The sequence below is a fragment of the Biomphalaria glabrata genome, chromosome 1, assembly GCF_947242115.1.
Source record: "Biomphalaria glabrata chromosome 1, xgBioGlab47.1, whole genome shotgun sequence".
Lineage (NCBI taxonomy): Eukaryota > Metazoa > Mollusca > Gastropoda > Planorbidae > Biomphalaria > Biomphalaria glabrata.
The window spans coordinates 67403850-67410221 of record NC_074711.1 but is presented as its reverse complement, the minus strand read 5'-3'; positions in this window follow the sequence as shown (position 1 = coordinate 67410221).

Genomic DNA, 6372 nt, shown 5'->3' with positions numbered 1-6372 from the left:
TGTTATGATATGTATTGAGTAATTGTGTGTATTAATCTCGAGACATAAAGAGTAAATAGAACTAGACAGGAAATACGAGATGTTAAGGCAGGGGCGGACTGGCTATATGGGCAAACGGGCAAATGCCCGGTGGGCCGGTCTGGTAGCGACCAAAGAAAAAAAAATCAATGCAGACAACTTTAAAAAAGTGACAGCAGCAAGACACAAAGGCCCGAACACGTTTTCTTCTTCTTTTTTTTTTTAATTATTATTACAATTAATTTTGTTTGAAATTCAACAAGAATATAATTTTAAGAATTACACTATACACTGTATGTATTATCATTTGTAAAACGTTAGACCGTACTTTCTGCTATGCATGAGAGGCATGGTCTTCAACACTACTTTACTTAAATGAGCTTTTCATAGAAACTTTACACAACCTAAGTTTAGATGAATACATTAAAAAGCCAACTAGATTAAACAACACATTAGATCTCTTCTTAACCAACAGACCTGGATTAGTAGCAGATTATGATATAATCCCTGGTCTATCAGACCTTGAGATCATAAAAATACACAGAAAAAAGCAGTAGCCAATATAAAACCCAAAAGAAAAATCTTACTCTGGAACAAATGCAACTTAACACAACTACACCAAGCTGCATTAAACTTTCAACAAACATTCAGACGGATCCAAAATGGAGGGAAAGGTCGCGTGTGCCTGCTCCTTTCGGAACAAAACAATCTCCCGTAGACTCCCCGATGGCTGCTCCATCTTTACGGCCGAATTGCACGCAATATTGCTTGCACTTATGGCCGTAAAAGCATCAGAAAGGAGGAAATTTATAATCTGCTCCGACTCCAAATCTGCATTGCAAGCTTTGGGGCGGATGAAGACTGACATCCCATTGGTACATAAGAGCCTGAAGCTGTTGGACCTAATAACAGCCGACCGTAGGGATGTCACCTTCATCTGGGTCCCCTCCCATGTTGGCATTGAGGGAAACGAAGCCGCAGACAGAGAAGCAAAGAGAGCCCTAAATCATGCGGTGTCAGGAACCCAAATCCCCTACTCGGACCTGAGACAAAGTATTGCCTCTGCCACCTATCGAGAGTGGCAGAACCGATGGGAGGCTGAGACTCACAGTAAACTCAGGCAGATTGTGGCGGATGTCAGGTGGCGGCCCACATCTAAGGGTCTGACAAGGCGTGGTAGCACAACCATGTCCAGACTTAGGATTGGCCACACCTACATCACGCACTCTTTTGTACTGAAGAGAGAGGAGCCCCCACTTTGCGAGTACTGTGACTCTCGCCTCACCGTGGAACATATCCTCGTTGATTGCCCCAGATACCAGGATGTCAGGGCGAAACATTTTAGAGCCACTAATCTAAAAACACTATTTAATAATGTCGACCCTGGGAAGGTACTGGGCTTTATTCGGGAAGTGGGGCTATCTACGAAGATGTGATTTCTGAATTTGTGAACATACACTATTTACATTAGATTTTTACCAAATATTTAAATTTTTACTACCTTTACTATTTTAACTGTGAATAGACCTTAATTTTAATTATATTACTGTATAGAATCTGGCCCTTGCTGTTTAGAGAGAGAGTAGTCCTTAAGGGACTGCAGGCACGACATGGCCTAAATTGTGCCGATGTGCCTCAAATCAACAAATAAATAAATAACAAACATTCTTATCAGATAGAGTCATTAACCAACCAGTCGATTACCTCTGGAATTTCATAAAAAGATATCTTAAAAACATTATAGAAAACCATATACCAACTACATGCACATGAAACAAAGTAAATAAATGCTGGTTTAATAATAGATTAAAGAAGCTTTGTAAACAGAAGGAAAACCTAGATAGAAAATTTAAAGAAACTAAGGCAGAAAGAGTTTATAAAAAGTACATAAAAATTAAACACCTAACCCAAAAAGTAAGCTGACAGCTGCATAGTGAACACATAAACAATGAAATATCTAAAGATAACCAAAAAAAAAACAACCTATGATCATACATTAATCTAAGAAAATGGAAACAATAGGCATGGCGCCATTAATAGGAGAAGACAACTTAACACACAATGATAATGAAACTAAAGCTAACATCCTAAACAAATACTTTGCATCAGCATTCTCAGCCCCAGGAACAAAGACATTACTTAATTTGAACCAAGTAGACAACATAGGAGATATAGAAGTACAAGAAAAAGGAATCCAAAAACTATTAGCCAACATCAAACCAAATAAAGCTTCTGGACCTGATGGTATTCCAGCTAGATTACTCAAAGAACTAAGAGCTAGCACCAGTGTTCAAAATACTCTTTCAGGCATCTCTTAACCCGGAAAGAGTACCAAGGGACTGGAAAGAAGCTAATGTCACCCCTCTATTTAAAAAATTAGAAAAATCTGACCCAGGAAACTATAGACCAGTATCACTTACCAGTATCTCATGTAAAATCCTAGAACACATAATATGTAGGAACATCATAAACCACTTAGACAAACATAATGTCCTTACTCCATACCAACATGGCTTTAGGAAATATAGATCATGTGAAACACAACTAATAGGACTAACTGATGATTTTTCAAAAGGTTTAGATAATAGTGAACAAATAGATGCCATCTTACTAGATTTTTCTAAGGCTTTTGACAAAGTTCGCCACCATAGTTTGCTTAAAAAATTAAAATATTTCGGCATTAATGGTCCACTGCATCAGTGGATTAGAGATTTTCTGATAGGGAGAGAACAAACTGTAATAATAAATGGCTCTAAATCAACACCGATAACATTAAACTCAGGCGTACCTCAAGGAACAGCATGGCCGCCACTACCTATTGTGCAATGTGTGCATTGCACGCAGGCGGCCGACCTTAGGGGGCGGCCAAATCATCATTCCAAGGTTACTTTAAAAAAAATATTCAATAGAAAAAAATTACTTAAATATTTTAAATAAATTCTAATTATTCAATTATCCTTTGAAAATATAAAAGATATTCGTACTTAAGAAATTATTTTGGAAACTAGAACAAATAAAATAGAGCAGTGTGCGAGGGATTCCCGAAATTTTTTTCCATAAGCGCCAACTCATTTCTAGCCTTGAATATTCGCGCGTTGTTTGTAATATTTGTTTTGAGTCGAATACCACGCCCTGTAAGTAGATCTATTTCCGGTAATTAAAAAGTCAATTTTTAAAAACGTTTTCACTAGGAGGGGTGCGCTAGCTCCTCTCAAATGAAGGGAGGAGGGCGCAACGTCCTGACAAAAGGGGTGTCATGGAGTGGGTAGTGAGAAGAAAAGCGATTGATTTGTTGGCTATGCAGGGACGATGATGAAATTAACGTACCTATTGCAAATGTGAGATGATCTTAAGACAAAAGAGTAAAGACTTTATTTTTGTTGTGAGCTAGATTTTGTTTCAATATCAGTTTATTTCTTACTATTAGATCTATATCTCATCTCTAGTTAAATCTGTGAACAATAAGTTATATTAAGCCTTTGTTTAAAGTTTATTTTTATAAAATATAAAACGCCTTCATCTTCTAATCTTATATGATACAGACGTTACTTCAAAAAAGAAGATGATTACGTCATACGCGTCATGTATTTAGTCATGCATATTCGGTTCAGTTGTACTAGCTATTTGGAGCTACAGGCCCACAATCATCTACAATTGAAAAAAAAGGGGGAGGGGGGGGCGGCAAAAAAAAGGTTCAGACTCCTTGCCAACTTTAGCGGAAACCTGCCACATCTTCAATTCTATCTCCAAGAAGAACTTTTAAAGGCTTAAACATTATGCAGGCAACACAATTTCCGAACAAAAACTGAACTTTCAATACGTAACTTTGGATTCTAGACACAGTGTTCAATTAATAGAAATGAGAAATAAAACCTAAAAAATTTTGACTTTCTTTTCTTTTTTATTACATTCTTTAAAAAAAACTCACGGACCTCATCTTGGAAGCCTTCATCGCGCCTCTGGGCTCCAGCTTCTAAAGATGTTGTTATCTAGGGAGTCGCCACCCTGGAATATGAGAAACACTGCCTTACTATGTTTTATTTCAAGTCATTGTTTAAGTGACTTGTACTTTGGATTATTTACTTTGTACTCTAGAAAAATATTCAGCGCTGAGTTGCTTCATTTGATGGAAAAATTTGTTGGCAACTCTGAAGCCGTGTATGTCAGATGATTGTCGATACAAAGCACATTTCTCCAAAATACAATCGTGATGATTATTATGAAAGTGTACAGAATGTTGAAAAGGTTCCACCTTCATTGGCTGTTGTATTTCGAGCTTTTTTTTTCGGATTATGCTTTAACTTACCATAACAAACAAATTAACATATCCACGTCCAGACCATGTAACCATAACCATGTAGTTATCGAAATATTGTATATCGATCATGATCAATTACACTATTCATTATAATATCCCGCCGCAGCTCATCAGTTATAATCCTCACAAATACAGGAGTATGAGTAGTCAGAACGAGATCAGTTTTTAATGTTTTTCACAAAGAACCAAAATGTCACATTTCTGTAAAAAAATTGTTCCTAGTTCATGTTTCATAGTTGTACGTGCGGGATACAACAACGGGGCGAACATGAAAGGGAAATACGGAATGGTCTACAAAAGATGGATTTAAATCAAAGGGCACTTTTAGAACAGTATCCAGCTCAGTCTTAATGGATTTTTTTTCTTCAAAAAAAAAAAGGTGGGGGGGGCGGCATTTTTTATTTCGCACGCAGGAAGCCACAGCCCTCGCGACGGCCCTGGGGAACAGTCTTAGGTCCACTACTATTTTTTATTTACATAAACGATTTACCAAATTGCATTAGTTCAGGAACAAAAGTCAGATTATTCGCAGACGATTGCATAATATATAGAACAACACAAGATACAGAAATTTTACAAAGAGAATTAGATGAATTACAGAAATGGGAATCAAATTGAAGCATGTCTTTCCTCCCAGAAAAAAATGGTAGTTATTAAGAGTAACAAAAAAGCTAAAACAAATTAATTCCACTTATCTTATCCTGGTAAACCAGTAACACAAACTAAAAACGCAAAATACCTAGGTGTTATAATAAATGAAAAACGGTCATGTAATCCCCATATTTATGAAACTATCAAAAAAATTAAACAAAGCATTAGGGTTTATTAAAAGAAATTTCTATAAATCAAATAAGAACATAAAACTAAAATGCTATTTAACCTTGGTTAGGCCAATAATAGAATATGCATCCTCTGTTTGGGACCCCTCAACTCAAGAAAACATTAAGAAACTGGAACAGACACAAAATAGAGCAGTGAGATTCATAACAAACGAATATTCACATTTGACTAGAGTAACACCTTTAGTAAAATCACTAAATTTAGAAAGCCTTAAGTACTGAAGACTTAAAAGTAAAGTAGCAATCATACATAAAACACTGAACCATAATCTTCAAATACAAAAACAAAATTTAATAAAATACTCTGAAAGACACAAAGATAAAGGCACATTCCTCGTCCCATATGCTAGGACAAATTTGTATAAATACTCCTTCTTCCCTAGTGCTATTAGAGCATGGAATGGGTTGCTTGAGCTAGCCAGGAAAACCAGTGACTTGGCAGAATTTAAGTCATTGGTTAATATGCATGACTAAATGCATGACGCGTAGGACGTAATTATCTTATTTTTTGAAGTAACGTCTGTATCATATAAGAAAAGATAAGATAAGATAAGATAAGATAGATAGATAGATAGATAGATAAATAGATAGATAGATAGATTTTCCCCTTAGCCAAGGGTTATGCTACTGGAAGGGGGGATTGTTAAGGAGCACTAAAAAAAACAAAACAAGTGTGACACTTGTGAGCTCCCCAATTATGTTGCCGGACGGAGCGACTTGTTAATACACGTCTATTACCGAGTGTATGTGTGTTCAACACAACATGGATATCATGGTAGTGAAACAAAGAAAGAAAGGACACTTAAGAAACCAGGATGTTGATCTTTGGAGAGGGAATTCCCGTTGAATAATGTTATCAACTTATCGTTTATGCGTTTCCCTTCGCTTTACTTGAGATAATTATTGACTTGACTCCAGGGGCGGACAGGCAAATGCCCGGTGGGCCGGTACCAAATGGGCTGGTCTGGTCGCGACCAAAGAAAACAAATTCTTCAATGTAGAGAACTTTGAAAAAAAAGTGACAGCTGCTAGACACAAAGGCCCGAGCACGTTTTCTTTATTATTATTATTATTATTATTATTACAATTATTTTTTCTTTAAATTAACAAAAATATTTTTAAAAATTACACTATACACTTGTTATGAATATTATGTGCTGTATCAGTTGTCGTTCTTATGTTTACATGTGCTTGTAA